The sequence below is a fragment of the Sturnus vulgaris genome, chromosome 5, assembly GCF_052056855.1.
Source record: "Sturnus vulgaris isolate bStuVul1 chromosome 5, bStuVul1.hap1, whole genome shotgun sequence".
Classification (NCBI taxonomy): Eukaryota; Metazoa; Chordata; class Aves; order Passeriformes; family Sturnidae; genus Sturnus; species Sturnus vulgaris.
Genome location: NC_142247.1, coordinates 71039814 through 71055771, shown reverse-complemented (window position 1 = coordinate 71055771; position 15958 = coordinate 71039814). Strand labels below are relative to the sequence as shown.

Genomic DNA, 15958 nt, shown 5'->3' with positions numbered 1-15958 from the left:
AAAAGCTCAGAGTGCCAGTCAGAATTATTAGTCAGTATGCTGGGCATCTAAGCACATGAAAGTTGCTAAAAGAATCCAAACATATTTTGATGGCTCCTCAGCAATAAAATGTGGTAACACTATTGACACAGGTACTAAAGAAATAAAATTAGGACTAAACATTTGAGCTGAAATTCATCACACTTCAATTAAATCCACGTATTCACAACATAGGCAGAACTGTGAAAGCATCTTGTTCTGCTAAATACTCCTATCACTGCTACAAAAATCACTGCTGGGATGTGCTACAAGACACCTGTTCAGGTCTATGGATCAGGTCCCTGAGCAGTGACATTTAAAACTTTCCTTCATCTTAAATTCTGGATGTTCCCTCCCTCCCCTCCAGTGCAACACTTCATTTTGGCCCTGTGCAATCAAGCACTTCCTGATCAGGTATCCCAGAGATGTTGTGGAATCTTCACTCTTGAAATATTCAAAAGCCATCTGGGCATGATCCAGGGCAGCTCCTGGTGTCCCTGCTTGGGCAGGAGAGGGGGACAAGAAGAGGTCACTTCAAAGCTCAAGCAGCCTTGAAAACAGCACAGTGGGTCTGTGAAGAAAAAGTGGGATAGATCTCACCAAGACCCAGATGTCTGCAGCATCTGCATCCCCATGTCAGGCAGTCACCTGGGCTCCTGAGAGAGGCACAGACAGAAATTGGCACCTTCAGATCCTGAGCTGGAACCACCAATGTGAGATTTCCCTCCTTTGGGAGCCAGTGGGAATTCGTGGGGATGAGCTGTTCACATGAAGCACCTTCACTGCAAGATCTGGTTCTGATCAGATTCCTCCAACCATGAAAATTTCAATGGATCCCCTCAATGTATCAAATCTGAAAGACTTCACACAAACCAGCTGATGACAGGAGATGCTCTGCAGCCTCCAGCAAACAGGTGAGAATTTTCTACCAGCTGCAAAAGCACGTGGGTTTGGCACAGTGAGAGTCAGCACTGATAAACAGCTGCCCTTCTAAGCCTTGCAAGGGCTGGCTCAAGCTTGCTAAAACCAGAGTTTACTGCTGTACCAGCCTCGTCTGAGCACTCTGCTCTGGGGTGGATTTCTTTACTCTGCCCAATAAATCAGACAGATAACTGGTTTCCTGCTTCTCTCCACTGTCTTTCCTGAAACCACCTTGGCTTTGGCCCAAACATCTGTTTTCCAGGTCAGATTTCCAGCGTTTGCCACTACAGGACTGTTACTTGGCTGGCATCCATGGCCATAAACAATTAAGCAACAATACAAAACTCAGCTCCAGCACGGCTCACTGTAATAGCAGCAGTTTAATTTAACACCAGAAACAGCTGCACTGGATAAGGAGAGTGTCTGCTTAATTTCCCAGTGGAAAGGACACTGTGAGGTATCTGAAAACCAAGGATGAAATGCAGCTTTCTGTAAGAGGCCACCTGCAACCTCTCCTACAGTGAAACATTAAGTACGGTGTAATTTGGGTTCAGCAATGCTGCACCCCACTTTGCTGGCACAGGGGAGCTCTGCCCACTCTGGAGAATAATGCAACATATGGAAATCATTCCCAGATCATATTAGGAAGTAACAAACTACTTAACATCCTTAATCAATTGTGGTTAAGTAGAGAAGAAAAAATGAGCTCCCAGTCAGCAGAAGATCTGGATGGAGGACAGCTGCCTGTGATGGGATTTGTGCTTTTGCCTTTCACTGACTGAAAATGGATGCATGTATGACACAGTAAAGATGGAAATTTACTGAACAAGGGCCAACTAAAAAGAGAAATGTTTCTGGATTTGAGATGCTGCTTTCCTAATGTCATCAAACTGTCATTTTCTCAAGGTCAGAGGGAACATTTCCTGCTCTCTCTATTTTTTTTTTCTACTTTGCAAAACTGCTTGCAAAATGAGTTCATAATCTCCAGATCAGCATCACTAAGAAGGAAAGGATCCAGGAGTTATAACTGGAGGGTATGAACTTTCTTTCACCCTCTTTCCAAGGCAACTCCCAGCAAAAAAGGCAGGTCCTGCCCCTGCAGAGATCTGTTTGTAAGGGCTGGTGGGGTCCTGCACAGGAGCATTACACACCTCAAGGCCGTCCTGCAGATTTCAAGAGCAACACTGAACACCAGCAGTGATGGCTGAAGTCCTTTTCTCCATCCCCTGACTCCTCATATCCCACAGACCAAACAGGAGGGAATGGGGATCTAAACAATTCCCCTGAGTGACTCATTTTGGGTGTCCCTGTAAGCTGTTGTTTCAAAGGAGATCAAACCAGCCTGCTCATGAAGAAGTTCAGAACCCCTCTGGGTGCCATCCAACATTTCTCTCACTTTCCTTTGACAAGAGGAGGAAAAAGAGGGGAATTTGGAGCCCTTTGATTTTTCCCCCCTCTCTGTAGTCAGCCACCCCATCTTCAACATCTCACAAAGGTGGAGGAGGGAGAGAGTGAGGCAAGCCAGGACCAGCAGTCTCTGATGGATTGGTACAATACCAGACTCCAGGCAACTGAAGAATCTCCCAAAACTTCCTGGAACCACTTGATTTCAAAACAGAGGTGATGCTCCCCACAAAAACCCTTCCCCACTTGCAGACACAGAAGACCTGGACAAAGCATTTCTTCCTCCTCTGGAAATGAGGCTTGTAGACTTTTCTAGGACCAGAGCCAGGCACAGGGATGGGCATTTCTCTTTAAAACCCTCTGGGATGTCTTGTGAAGCTGAGTTTAGAGTGAGAGGTGTACATTGGTAACAGGATCTATCTCCTATATATCTCCTACAAACTCTGTCTGGACTCTGCTGAGATCAGGGCTTTTCTTTTGTTGCATTTGTGGTGCACAAGGCAAGACCAGAGCCTCAGGTCTATTTTCAGATCTAAAACATGATTAAGCCACAGTGGAGTTAACCCATGTGAACAGATTTACAGCTGTAGAAGGGTTGGTGTCCACCCCACTGGAGAGTTGCAGTAAAGAGCTGCTGGGAATGCCAGTGGTCACTACATTCATGCATGGACTCTAGGATGGAATCCTCAACCTTTCTAGAGACACATGTACATCTGGGCCTTAAAAACAGGGAATTTGTGCTCTGCTATCCCCTTGGGTCTCCACACAACAATTCCTCCAACCTGACCTAAATGCAGGCAGTGCCCCAGGATTTTGCTCAGCTTTTCACCCCTCCCATCACACTGCAGCTTCCCAATCTCCTGCAGCACAGCCTGATGTCTCTTTAGAGAAAATTTCTCTCAAAGCAACCTCTCTTTTCTCTGCCTAACCAGCGAGTTTATGAGTTTACAGATGCACCCATCCTCTGTTCTGACTGACACAGCAGGGATGCAGAGCCTGTCCTAAGGAGTGATGATGATGATGATGATTGATGGTGATGATGGGGGTGGTGTGCAGAAACTGCCTTTTGGTTGGGATAAAGAAGCTGGGGGATCATAGCCTGGCTGCCTGTGAGGAGATTAAGGGTGGATTCACAGGAATGTACAGAGACAACTGCACTGCACACGTGGGCTGCCCCCAGAACACCCAGTACAGAGATATTAACATTTGTAGGGGTGCATCTTCCCCTCCTAAAGAGAACATTTCAAATAAACCCAAACCCCTCCTGGAACTGTTGTTTTTACCCCATGATTACATAAAGATGGCCAAGGTCAGTCCTAGCACTGATGTTCAGCTGTCCAGTGAAAAGGACCCAGATTTTAGGGTTTGATCCAGGAGAAGATGCATTTGTGTCTAACAGTGATGACAGCTTGGAGAGACAGTGAAAAGCATTTGGGTGAGGACCCCACACCAAAACCATCCACTCTGGAATTTGCTTAGAAATGGGAAAAGGGTCCAATGCACAGGAACACCCCTGAGCACTTTTTAATTTGCTCATCAAGGACACAAATTCTTAATTCTTACAGGAGAATCTCTCTCAGACACGACTTTTGTTTTCCAGCAGACAATGTGAATTTATCTACCTTGGCAGGGCTTTTAAAGCTGAAACCCTTGTTATTTGAGCAAAAGAGGAAAGAGAAACAGAGAAACAGAGCAGACCCACCAAATCTTTATTTGGATTAAACCCCTCCAGGTCCTGTCCCTGAAGCCGGGTCAGATCCCTTTTCTTCCCCACTTTTAATGAATTTTTGCCACATGTGGTCCTGAAACAATGCAATCTTTCTCACTTGTACTGTTGGAAAAATGCCCAGCTATTCAGTTTATTCTCCTTTATAAAACTTTTCTCTTTTTTGTGCATTTTTGGGGTCCAGTGTATCAAGAGCAACTTGTCAATTTTGCTTCCTTATTTTCCTGGAAAACTTCTGGGTAATTTATTTTCCTGTCTCACTTCATTTCTGTAACACTGGACCACACAAGCTCAAAAGAAATGTTTTCAAAGTAATTATCCCTATTGTACTAATTTAAAAATTTTAATACTATATTTTCAGGCTTTAATTGTCTGCTAACAAACACAGACCAAACTAGAAGTGGCAGAACACTGTTTAACAAACACTGAACACAAAATTCTTTCAAGAGCTTTGCAATGTAATGAGGGAAATAAAAATACTTTGAACTGAGATATAGCTACAATATGTCCTTTTCTTTTGCCTCCTGTTCATTAGCATGGCAGTTTCTGTATTTCTGTGTGATTTTGGCACTGGTTCACAAATTTCTTGCTCTGGCCTTTTGGGTGTTTTTTGGTGCTTTTTTAAATGACACAGGTGGAGTGTTCCTTAAATACTTCACCATCTTGTACCAGGACGTTTTTTTAATGCACTGACTTCCTGCCAGTGCCAGAATCTGCACCTATTTTTTATTCTCTTTCTCTTAAAAAGAAAGAAAAAAAATCCCAAAGAGGGGTGGAGCCTTATGAACATCCTTCCTTGTGCAGCCAGTTTAATGCTGTGATGAACCTAATTCAGCAGTGGAGGTATTTAAGGAGGTTTTTTTTAATCCAGAAAACTGCTCAGGGTATTTGCACCCTGGACTGCAGAAATGTTGGGCTGGAAAACAGCATCTCACTCACCCCTCTGCCACTCAGCAGACTGTGTTACCTCATCCTTGAGGTATCTGTCTGGCCATCTATCAGCAGTGAAGCTTCTTCTGTGCTTGGTGTTACCACACAGTCTCCTCAAAAAAAGTGGGCAAATTTGTCACAGGAGACTCAGATCATAACTGGAGTCCACACTGGAAATGCAAACCTGATTTCTGTGTGACAAAATGAGCTCTGGAGATGTGGGCCAGGCTGGATGGGGCTTGGAGCACCCTGGGATAGTGGGAGCTGTCCCTGCCCATGGCAGGGGCTTGGAATGAGATGATCTTTAAAGGTCCCTTCCAACCCAGACCATTCTACAATTCTATGTATTTTAGGAAACTATTTTTGATCTAGACTGTCCCATCTTTCTCCAGAGCTTGCACTATTATTTAAAGAAAAATCACTGTTTTCTCCGCACTCCTCTGCAACATTGGACATTTTTTTTATCAGGCTTAGCAGATAAGAACTGCAAGAAGATGTCTGACCATCCAGATAATTCATTTTAGGCACCCCAACTCCACGAGCCCAGCTCTGGCCCACAGCCCTCAGCTGCCTCCTCCTTGCCTGAAATCCTCCCAGGGAGTCTGCAGCTGGCCCAGCTCACATTTTACAACAAACAGCACCAGGGGTATCTCAGGTAATTCAGCCCTTTCCACACATTTGCAGCTTCATGTTTATTCTGCTGAACATCATTACATAAATATATATTAGAATCAGAAGTATTTCTTTTGCACAGCAGATGCTGGCAGACCTACAGTTTCTGCCTTCATTCTCTGCTCCATCAATTTTTGCTGCCACGGCTTCACCACAATCATCCCCAGTTTGTTGTTGTTTTTTCCATCAATTTCAGGTGCCACATCTGTGCCATCTCTTGTCAACACCATCCTGACCCCAACTTCTGTGTTTTTCCCACTCCCAGTGCCTCTGGACTCCAGCCACATCCTTAACCAACTCTGACGTATCATTTCCTCTTCTTCAGTCATATTCAATTTAAAACTCCACTTCTACTTAAATAAAGCAGCTCTGGCTCCAGTTATGCTGAAAGTCCCATTTATAGTCTGGTGTCCTATTCTCAGTGTCAGAGCTCCAGAGTTCCTGGGAGTCTTTCCACCTCTCCATCTCTTCCCACCCCACTCACCATTTAACTCACATCAGCTTTATCATTTATCCACCAGTTTCTTTCTGTGCTTCTGCCCTTAGTTATCTCCCTGCCTGGAAGGGACATAGGACACACAGAGTGGGATGAAGAATTAAATATAAAACACAGAGAAAATGAATTTTAGACAAAAGTGGTGAGAATCAGGTTTTTGGGATGTTTTGTTGTTGTTTTAGTTACTAATTTCGTTTCTGGGATTTGGGGATTTTTTGTTTTGTTTTTTTATATTACCATATGGCTGCTTAAGCAAATCTTCATGAGTTCATCTTCATGCTGAGAGAAAAGCTAAATCATGAACATGCAGACAATACCTGCTTCACCTCAGCATCACTGTCCCAGCTCAGCTAGGCAGTGCAGAGCACAGAGAATGTGCTGTTCCTCCTTTTCTCTGCCCAGAGAAAAGCTCAGCCACACACCCAGATGTCCAGGTACACTCCCAAAATCCCAAACTGGGACACACACTGAAGGCTCCATCCCCCTCCTCTTCACCCAAATAAACCAATTCCTGACACTCAGCTTTAGAAATTCACTCTCCTACCTCGGTGGGAAATACAAAAGGTCTAGAACTCTCAGAAAGCTGTGTGAAAGCAAATCTCAAGATGGAGAAATGCAAGAATGCTGGAGATGCAAGGACAAGAAACAATAGGGCTGTGAGCTGTGTAGAGACAGGCGTCAGGAAAATATGTTAAACAAGAGAGTAGAAATATGTAAGCTTAATAATGAAGCTTTATCCACTGTTTTAAGCTATTACAAGCAAGCATTGTTCAAAGCAAGATGTATGTGCAGCTTTATTAATTGGCCTAAGCAAACTTGTCAGCTTTTAATATCATACTATTGGCTAGAAAGTTGTTAAAAGGCTTTGTAACAAAGAGAACTTCGCCTGCTGTCGTTAGCAGCTGAAGCTGTTCCATCTCCTGTGCTTGATTCTGCAAAATGAGACTGATTGTGATGGAATAAAGCTTTGAGACAGCTGCTCCAGCAGTCCCATCCCATTGTTTGTGTATATAGATATATGTAAAGATAAGAGAAAGAAAAAATAACCCAGAACCAACATAACTCCCGCATTCACATTTGCATGTGGACTATTCACCCCAGGCCCCTTCACAAAGAGCAGAAAGAAAGAAAGAAAGAGATCTGCTGGGTTTTCAATTTCCATTATCTCCATGTCACTGACTGAAATGGGTCAGATGCCTGGTGGCCTCAAATGCCTCCTTCCCCCAGGGCTGAGGGAAGCCAGGTGCAGGTGCAGGTGCGTGTCTGGCATCCCAGCTTTGGAACAAGAGGGGATGGCTCCCACATGGGGGGGTCTCCCTTGCCAGAAGCTGAGTTAATTCAGAAATTAGATTATGGGTGTTTTTTCTGCATTGAAACCCCCATGAGCTAACACAGGTATTGCAGAGACAAATAAGATGAGGACAGGATGGTTTACAGCTCTCCCTAAGTACAACAGACTGAATCAAAACCTTTATTTGCTTTCCAGGGGTTTGAATTTGGTCTATAAATAAGGCAGAAGGACAATGCTAATGACTAGAAACTGGGGAAACTGACTGAAAATGTATAATTGAATTTTCTAATGAAGAGATTTGGTAAAAACACCATCCTCTCCAATTTCACTACAAAATACATTGCAGAGAATCACCTTGCTTTGATGGGGAGAAAAAGAGCTGTTTCCAGGAGTTTTTATTTACTTAAACAATGTTTTTAATTGTTTTAAAAACAATTGTTCTGACTCCCTCCCCTGGCACGAGGGGGAGGAGGGACAGGCTAGCTGAAAACGAAAGCTGGAGGATGCACAATATTTTACTATTTCACTCATGTTGTAAATCAAAACATAAATAGCAAGTGTTACTGTAAGGGTGGGAGGGGAAAACCTGGGTAAATTCAGCCCTCAGAACATGCACAGTCCTTCAAGACAAGCAACAGTGACTCCCACAGCTGCACTTGTCTCTGTTTTCCGTGGATAAGCAGGGCACAACCTTGTTCAAATCCCATCCACAAGGCAGAGCAGATCTCCGTAAGCCTCAGCTGCTCTTTCTGCTCTTGACACAGCAGCCCCAAAATGCCTCCCCTCTCACCGAGGTTCTCCTCCCACCTCAGCTGTCCCTGACTTCTGCTGCTGATTTAGGTGAGAAAGAGGAACAGCCTCACCAGCACACAGAAACTCCCCAGCAAAGTGAAACGACCACATCAAAAACCTGCCCCGAAGAAAATGCTCGGATCCAAGTGAAAATTAATCATGTACCAGTTTAGATTTGAAACTTAGAATATAGGAATAGAAGTTCTTATAGAAGCTAATATAGAATTTAACACAGAAGTTAAGCTTCTGCTCCCACCACAATCTGGAGTCAGCTTCCTGGGGATTTATGGCACCAGGTGATCCCAAGCCTTGGTCCCCATGGGAATGTGACAGCCATCCTGCTGTCCCTGGGGATTGTTACCTGCTATTTGCTAAATCATGGGGTCATTAAAAGACGAAGCTGAATCAGGGCTTCTCTTTGTACCAAGGCAAATCTGCGACAGAGCTGCTTCAAGAAAGTCACTGCAGCTTCATGTGAGTGTGTGTGATCTCCTTCCCCATCCCTGGAAGTGTTCCAGGCCAGGATCTGAGCAGCCTGGTCTAGTGGAAGGTGTCCTTAACCATGGCAGGGGGGTTGGAAAAATCTTTAAGAAGCCTTCCACCCCAAACCATCCTGTGATTCAATGATTCCATGACAATTCTGCTGCCAACCTCTAGCAATTCTCTCTCTTTTACCTTTTTTTTTTTTTTTTTGGTTAAAAAATAAAATTAAGACCACATATCTGGACAGTTTATATAGATTGGATGTTAAATCTGGACTCTCCAACAGTCATTTAACCCAAATGAGGCAAGTGCTGTTGTATGTTTGATCCCAAGGAAAGAACTGTGTACAAAGTGATGAGTTATTGTATCAATGAGGACAGACAAAGATGAAATATTCCCCGACTAAACCCAAGAAAAACCCTGCTGTCAGTCCAGAACTAGGAGTACATTTGTCAGAAGAGTTTTTTACCCCCCAAAAAACCCAGAATAACTTCACAAAACAACTCAGCCAAAGCCCTACAAGCAGTCTGCTTTGAGAATCCTCTTTCACACTCAATCCCTGCATCTCTGAGACGAGCCACTCTAAATCCACACCCTCAGCAAATGAGTGCATTTACAGTGGAGTGACAGCCCTTCTGCTTGTTGGGATGGACTGGGTTTATTTGCTTGTCCAGAAACAAGTGGTGCAATGACATTTGAGGCAGGAATTGCCCTTCCTGGCCTGGGTGGGCGACTGCTCTGCAATAAAATACCCCAGTGTGATGACAGAGGAGGAATCTGTGCTGTTTAAGCTGTCTGCTGTACTCTTCCTGGATCTTCCAAAAGCGTCATACTTCACAGAATCATAGAATGGTTTGGGTTGGAATCTTAAAGATTTGCCATGGGCAAGGACACTTTCCACTAGACCAGGTCGCTGCTGTACATTGCACAGATCCCCCACTGCTTCATCAGCCAGAACTTTACCACCAAAGCCCTTCATGTGCCAGACCTAAACACAGCTCAATCCACACCCTAAACCTTCCTCCTTCTGCAGGAGGGAGGCCTGTAGGAGCTGTCCCCAGCCCCACACACCCCTCTCACCATAGACTTATACCCACCTCCTTACCAGCACCTTTTCCTCAGTTTTTTTTTTTCCCACTCAGGTGTTTTCCTGCCTCAGAACTGCAATCCTGATGAGTCTGAGGTCTAGCCCACCTCCTCAGCTCAGGGGTCCACCTCTGCAGGCACAATCTCCCACATTGCTACGAGTGTCTGGGATCACCTTTTCAAACATCGTTTTCCTGCCTTTCTAAATGATGAAACCCATGGGCAGCAGGTGATGAGAAATGCTTTTTAAATTCTGGTAAACACATCTGATAAAGAATCACTTTCTTTCAGCTAAAAAGCATGGATATTTTCTGAAGTAAAGCGATGGGTTCTGCTGTAGGGTCTGAAATGTTTTGATAAGGCAAATCAATCATAATGACTCGTCCATAAGTTTCCCACATATCCTCATTCTTTCTGCCAACCAGATTTATCCACAGATCCCATCTTCCCTGATCACTATTGCCATGGACACTGGAGATGGAGCCAACACCTTTCTGCAACACATGAAGATGTCATGTTTCACTTTCTAAGCCCCAGGAAACAACTGAATGGAAATGCACAGATCATCTTGAACTAAATTCATACAAGGCACAATAACAGTGCTCAGAATCAAAACATCTTTGTTGTGGACCAAAATATTTTCCATTAAAGAACTTAAAAACCCTTCTGTATTTTGAAAAGGAAAACACTTTCATTTCTCTTGCCCTCCAACGCCACCTGAATCTGTAAACCTCGATGCTTCCAGCTTAGATCCTGCTGTTTTAACACCTTACCAAGGAACAGGATTCTTGCTACACAAGGCTGCAACACCTCCTTCATTCCATCTTCTTCTTTCACCTTTTCTACTTCCATATATACCATTATCTTTGTTAAGTTTGCTTTCACTCATATACATTGTAGATAAGAATGTATATGTATATGGAATTAACTTATTTTTATGGCTTCATGTGCAGTCTCATCCCCTGCTCCTATCAGGGCAGTTTTAATTATGGAAACAGTCCTCCCACTGACATGTTTGCTGATAATTATCATGCAATAAATAGAAAAGTTTTGTAATGTCATTTTTGGATTTCTTTAAGTATTGTTAAAGGTGTTTTACCTTTCTCCTCCAGACATCACATCAAATATTTTCCTTTAACTGTTTATGGTCTGGTAACTCTGAATGAAAACTGATCTTTTTCATCACTGTGAGTGTCTATGTCAGGAGATGATATTTTGGTAAATGAATGCAGATTTCTCGTTAAAAACGCCTGGAAATGTCCAAGGCCAGGTTGGATGGGGCTTGGAACAACCTGGAATAGTGGAAGGTGTCCTTGCCTGTGGCAGGGGGTGGAGCTGGATGATCTTTAAGGTCCCTTCTGACCTAAATCATTCTGTGATTCTCTGATTCTCAGAGAATCAGAATGAATAGGATATATGGAAGGCCCCAAGATTCATCATCTCCTTGTCCTCACTTGTTTATCAACCAGAAACATTTTTTGTCTTTTATTGCCAGTATTTCCTATGCAAATGCTCTATTTTGTATTCCCTGCAGATAAGTGGGATGATCAGGAAAGAGGATACACTGCTTCACAACGAATGCCAAGCAAATTAAATGCCATATCAACTGAGGCAGTTGATTACTGAGTAGCAATCCAGCCCAAAATGGGTCAAATGTGAGGTGGAAATGACCATTTAAAAAAGAAGCAAAATTGAAAGATGTCATGTTGAGCCTATCCCCTGTGCATCTCATGGGTCTTTATGGCTCAGATAAATATTAAGAAATTCATTTGAGAGATAACTGAGCCCTACATCCTCACTACACGTGGCACTGTGGTGACAGAGATGGGACACAGTTTAGTGAAAGCTGTGCCAGTTTCTTTCCATCTCACCCTGGGTACATCCTTTAAAACTCTTTGCTTACTCCACTCAGCACTTTTGCCCCAGAGGAGTATGCATAGGTGGAAATAAAAATATCCCCTAAAGGGATGTCACTGCTGTGAAGCAATGGTGTTGCTAAAAGGTTAAGATACAAACCAGAGGAATTATCCATTGCTAAGACAGCTGGGTGTGATTTGAAAAGTAATTTGGGTCCCTTCCACTCTCATAGTTAATAAATGCTATCTCTGCTGCTGGATGTGATCTGGCTGGTGGTGAGAGATGAAAAATCTCCAACAGGCCCGATAAATAACAATATTAACACAAAGAAGCAACGATGCAGATAAATCACAAAATTGACACAAACAAGCCATGTTACAATAAAAACACTGTGCAGTTGGCTACAGAGAAGGGTTTCCAGTTTGGGCTGCCTTTGCCAATGTTTTTCTCCCAACCAGGAGCTGGATGCAAGGCAAGGAGGCAAACAGAGAACAACAGCATGGGATGGAAACAAACTGTCAGTGAGTGTTTGCAGGCTGCTTCCCATGTCAATCACCAGCATGATCCAGGGAACATTTCTGTGTGAGAACAGGCACGTGAGCAATGCTGGGAGGGAGCTGTGCAAAGCTCCTGGTACCTGTGATTACAGGCTCAATGCTCTGATAAATCCTTTCCATGGTTTCACACATACAGGTTTTGGATGTTCATACTCCTCTATTGACTTTCTCTTCCTTTTCTATTTTAAGAGTCACTTTCTCGAAGCTTAGGCAAAGAACAACACTCTGTTTACACAAATCCTGGCTTCAGCAAAATGGGAAGCAACAGCAGAACGTGCAGCCAAGTGTTTTAACTTGGATCCACAAAGATATGTATTAAAAAAGCCAAGAACAGAGCAGCCCTCCTGGCAAAGCCCTGGCAGGTGTTTCATATTTCACCCCCTCCCAGGCTGCTGCAGAGTTCTTTGCAATTAAACTTAGATAATAAGAGAAGAAACCAAAAAGTTGCCATCAGAAGTTATATTCACCATATCACTTCCTTCAGAAGAGAGTGGAAGGATAAACAACCTGGAAAAGATCCCAAGGAAGAAAAATAAAAACTTGGCATGCTGGAAAAGCTAAGCTGTTTCTCTTTTTCCCTCCATCCCTCCTTCCTTGTCTCTCCCTCTTTCCTTTGAGCTCTCCACCTCTGATGGGATACTGAGCCACATGCTGCTTCTGTCAGAAGCTCTGAGAGTCAACCAAGTGACTTTCTTTGAAAGAAAACACGCCTGAGGTGAAAAAAAAAAGAAAAAGGAAGGAAAAAAAAAAAAAAGCTTAGTTAGCTCCACCCTGGCAGTGTAATAACCCTCACAGCTCTCCTCGGGGTGGAAAAAAAATGAAAAGGTTTCCCCAGTGTAGCAGCATGAGTACAAAACCAGCCTGGACACAGGGGCTGCTGAACTGCAGGGCAAGGGGTTCAGGAGGGAGATGTGAATCTTCAATAGGACCTTAAAAAACGAATCATAAAATACATGTAAAAGTGAGGGGAAAGTCTAACTGAATTCTGCATTGCCTGTACCAGTGCAACTGTGGCATCATCTTAAGGCAGAGAGTCTTTCCAGGCCACAACCTCTGCACAGGCTGAGCATCACTTGCTTGATTCACCTCATGGCCACACAGGGCTTGGCTCAAGAGTCATGTGAGGAAAACGAGGGGTCCAGCAGGGCTCAGGGAGCCTTGGCAAGAAAAGGCTGGCAGACACCAAAGTCTCATGTCCAGCCGAGACAGCAAAAATAGACAGAGGCAACAACACTGGGATTCAGATTCAGCTCTGATATCAGGAGTTCAGGCAAGGGCGGCTCCACGGTGAACTCCAGGAAAGCAGCATCTTAGGAGGCTGTCTGATACTTCCAGCTGAATGCAGTCCTGCTCCACCACAACCAGGTGGGACAAGAACCTCCTTGGGGCAGGTGCTCCTCGCTGGTCCCACAACTCTGCTCCTAAAGCTCATTCCCCAGAAACTCACAATGCCTGGAGGCCTCAACAGGGATGTGAAGTCCTTTCGTCAATTAGAAAGAAAGATAAAAAGAGAAATACAAAGAAACCAAGCATGCAGGGCCTCAAGGACTTGGCTCTTTAAGAATACAAAAGTTTGAACATTGCCCTTTTCACTGCAAATAGTTCTGCTGCTCCCCCCGCCTTTTTTTTTTTTTTTTTTAATAACAAGTTCAGTGAAACTTTATCTCTTCCTGCCCTAGTAACCCTACTAAATAATCTGCTGTTAGCATGACTCAATTGAGTGGCTTTCAGCTGCTGAAGTCGGTTTTTTTGGCTACTGTTCTTTCATCGGTGCAAATGAAAAAAAAAAAAAAGTTTGTAAAAAGCTTTCCCCCTCTGAAAAATATCACACTCCTGGAGATTAAAAGATTAAACTACAGCCGAAAAGTTGGTTGCTTGCCTTGTAGTTGCAATTAGAAAGGATCCAATTACAGCCAAGAGTTTAACTCCATTCTCGTTCAAGGTGCACGCAGGGAGCTCAGCCAGGCTGGGGCTTCCAGTCCCCTGCTCCGAAAGGAAATGCAGCTCAAACACTGCGGAGTGGAGGAGGGATGGACGCCGTTCATTCCTCTTCAACTGCCCAAATCTGCTCCCAAACTTAGCAGCTCTTGTTTCTAGAACATTACAGACTCGACCCCTAAGTGATACGGCCAGCCCCTGAGAAACATCGCATGTAAAACTACTCTTCCGTCTGGCTGTCTTATCATCACATACTGCTGTAACCACGAAACACCTACAAATCATCACTGAGCCCAGCAGGAGAAAGGGTTTTCCCTCCATATTTTCACCAGTTTGTTCACTCTGTTGACTACAACTGTTTGTATTCGGTTTTCATTGTGTTTCTCACTTTCCCCTTTTCTCTGTTATACGAAGATATACACACGGGACAAAATAACGCTCTTTTATAAAGGCAGAAAAATGTGATGGCGAAACCACAAACACTAGCTAGAGTCATCAGGTGTAGAAGCTGAAAGTAATTTAAGGGGGAAAAGAAAAAACAATAAAACACGACTCTCTGAACAAATGTCAAGGTGTTAAAACCCCGCAACATCAGCGCCGATGGCTGCAGAGGAGCGTCCGGGGACAGCGAAATGCCGACAGCACCAAGCAGTGCCCTCAACTTTCCCGGTGCTGCTGCACAGGTTCTCCCTCCGGAGAGGGAGAACTCGGCCCCGGCACATCGCCCTGCAGCGGGACAGCCTGCCCGACCCTGCCCGACCCTGCCCTGCCCTGCCCTGCCCGCGCATCCCCCGCGCATCCCGCTCCGCCCGTGGTACCTGCTGCCCGCGCAGCGCGGCGCGGATCGGCCCGGCTCGGATCAGCCCCGCTAGGCTCGGCTCGGCTCAGCCCCGCTCGGCTCGGATCAGCCCCGCTCGGCTCGGATCGGCTCAGCCCCGCTAGGCTCGGCTCGGATCAGCCCCGCTAGGCTCGGCTCGGCTCGACTCAGCCCCGCTCGGCTCGGATCAGCCCCGCTCGGCTCAGCCCCGCTCGGCTCAGCCCCGCTCGGTTCGGCTCGGCTCAGCCCCGCTCGGCTCGGCTCGGATCAGCCCTGCTAGGCTCGGCTCGGATCAGTCCGGTTTGGTTCAGTTTATCTCGGCTTGGCTTGAGCCCAGTCCCACCCGACACAGCCCAGCTCGGCTCTGCCTGGCTCGGCTAAGCCCGACACAACCCGGCTAAGCACAGCCCAGCTCGGCTCTGCTGAGCTCCGCCCGGCACAGCCCAGCCCAGCCCAGCCCGGCCCGGCTCAGCGCTCCCGCCGCCCCCGCAGGGAAGCAGCGCACTCCGCAGCAACCACCGGGGCTGTCCTCGATGCCTCTTCCTCCTCTTCCTCCTCTTCCTCCTCCTCCTCCTCCTCCTCCTCGCCCTCGGCACCACCCCCCTCTCCGCCCCCCGGTGTCCTCTCGTTTTTGCCCCCAAACGTCCCGATCCGGAGCTGAGCATCGTGTCCGTCCTGCACGGGACCCTGCCGTGGGGCTGGAGCACGGGGTCCCTGCTGCCGACAGTGGCTGCAGTGAGACTTGCTCCCAGAATAACGACATAGGACACCCTGATTTGTTTCTCCAGGCTGCAAAGCACTGTTGTCGTGGCTGGTGAGGGGTGCAGAGGGAACGTCTGCAGAGAAGTCCTTTCCCCATTCATCTCTCCCATTGTGTTATGTTCTTGGACAAAAGTGTTAGAAACCTCAGACCAGGTTGTTGTGTGGAAGAAGGATGGGTCTACCTGTTTGGTGCACCCCTTTCAGGGGC

At 45.6% G+C, this 15958-nt stretch overlaps 1 protein-coding gene across 1 annotated transcript in view; it reads right to left on the bottom strand.

Moving 5' to 3' along the window:
• PRKCQ (protein kinase C theta) overlaps window positions 1-15123 on the bottom strand; it is a 54894-nt gene extending 39771 nt beyond the window's left edge. The window contains exon 1 of the mRNA XM_014884765.2: window positions 14990-15123. The gene's annotated coding sequence lies outside the window, so the exon portion shown is untranslated. The remainder of the gene's footprint in view (window positions 1-14989) is intronic.
• Window positions 15124-15958: the final 835 nt, after the last annotated feature.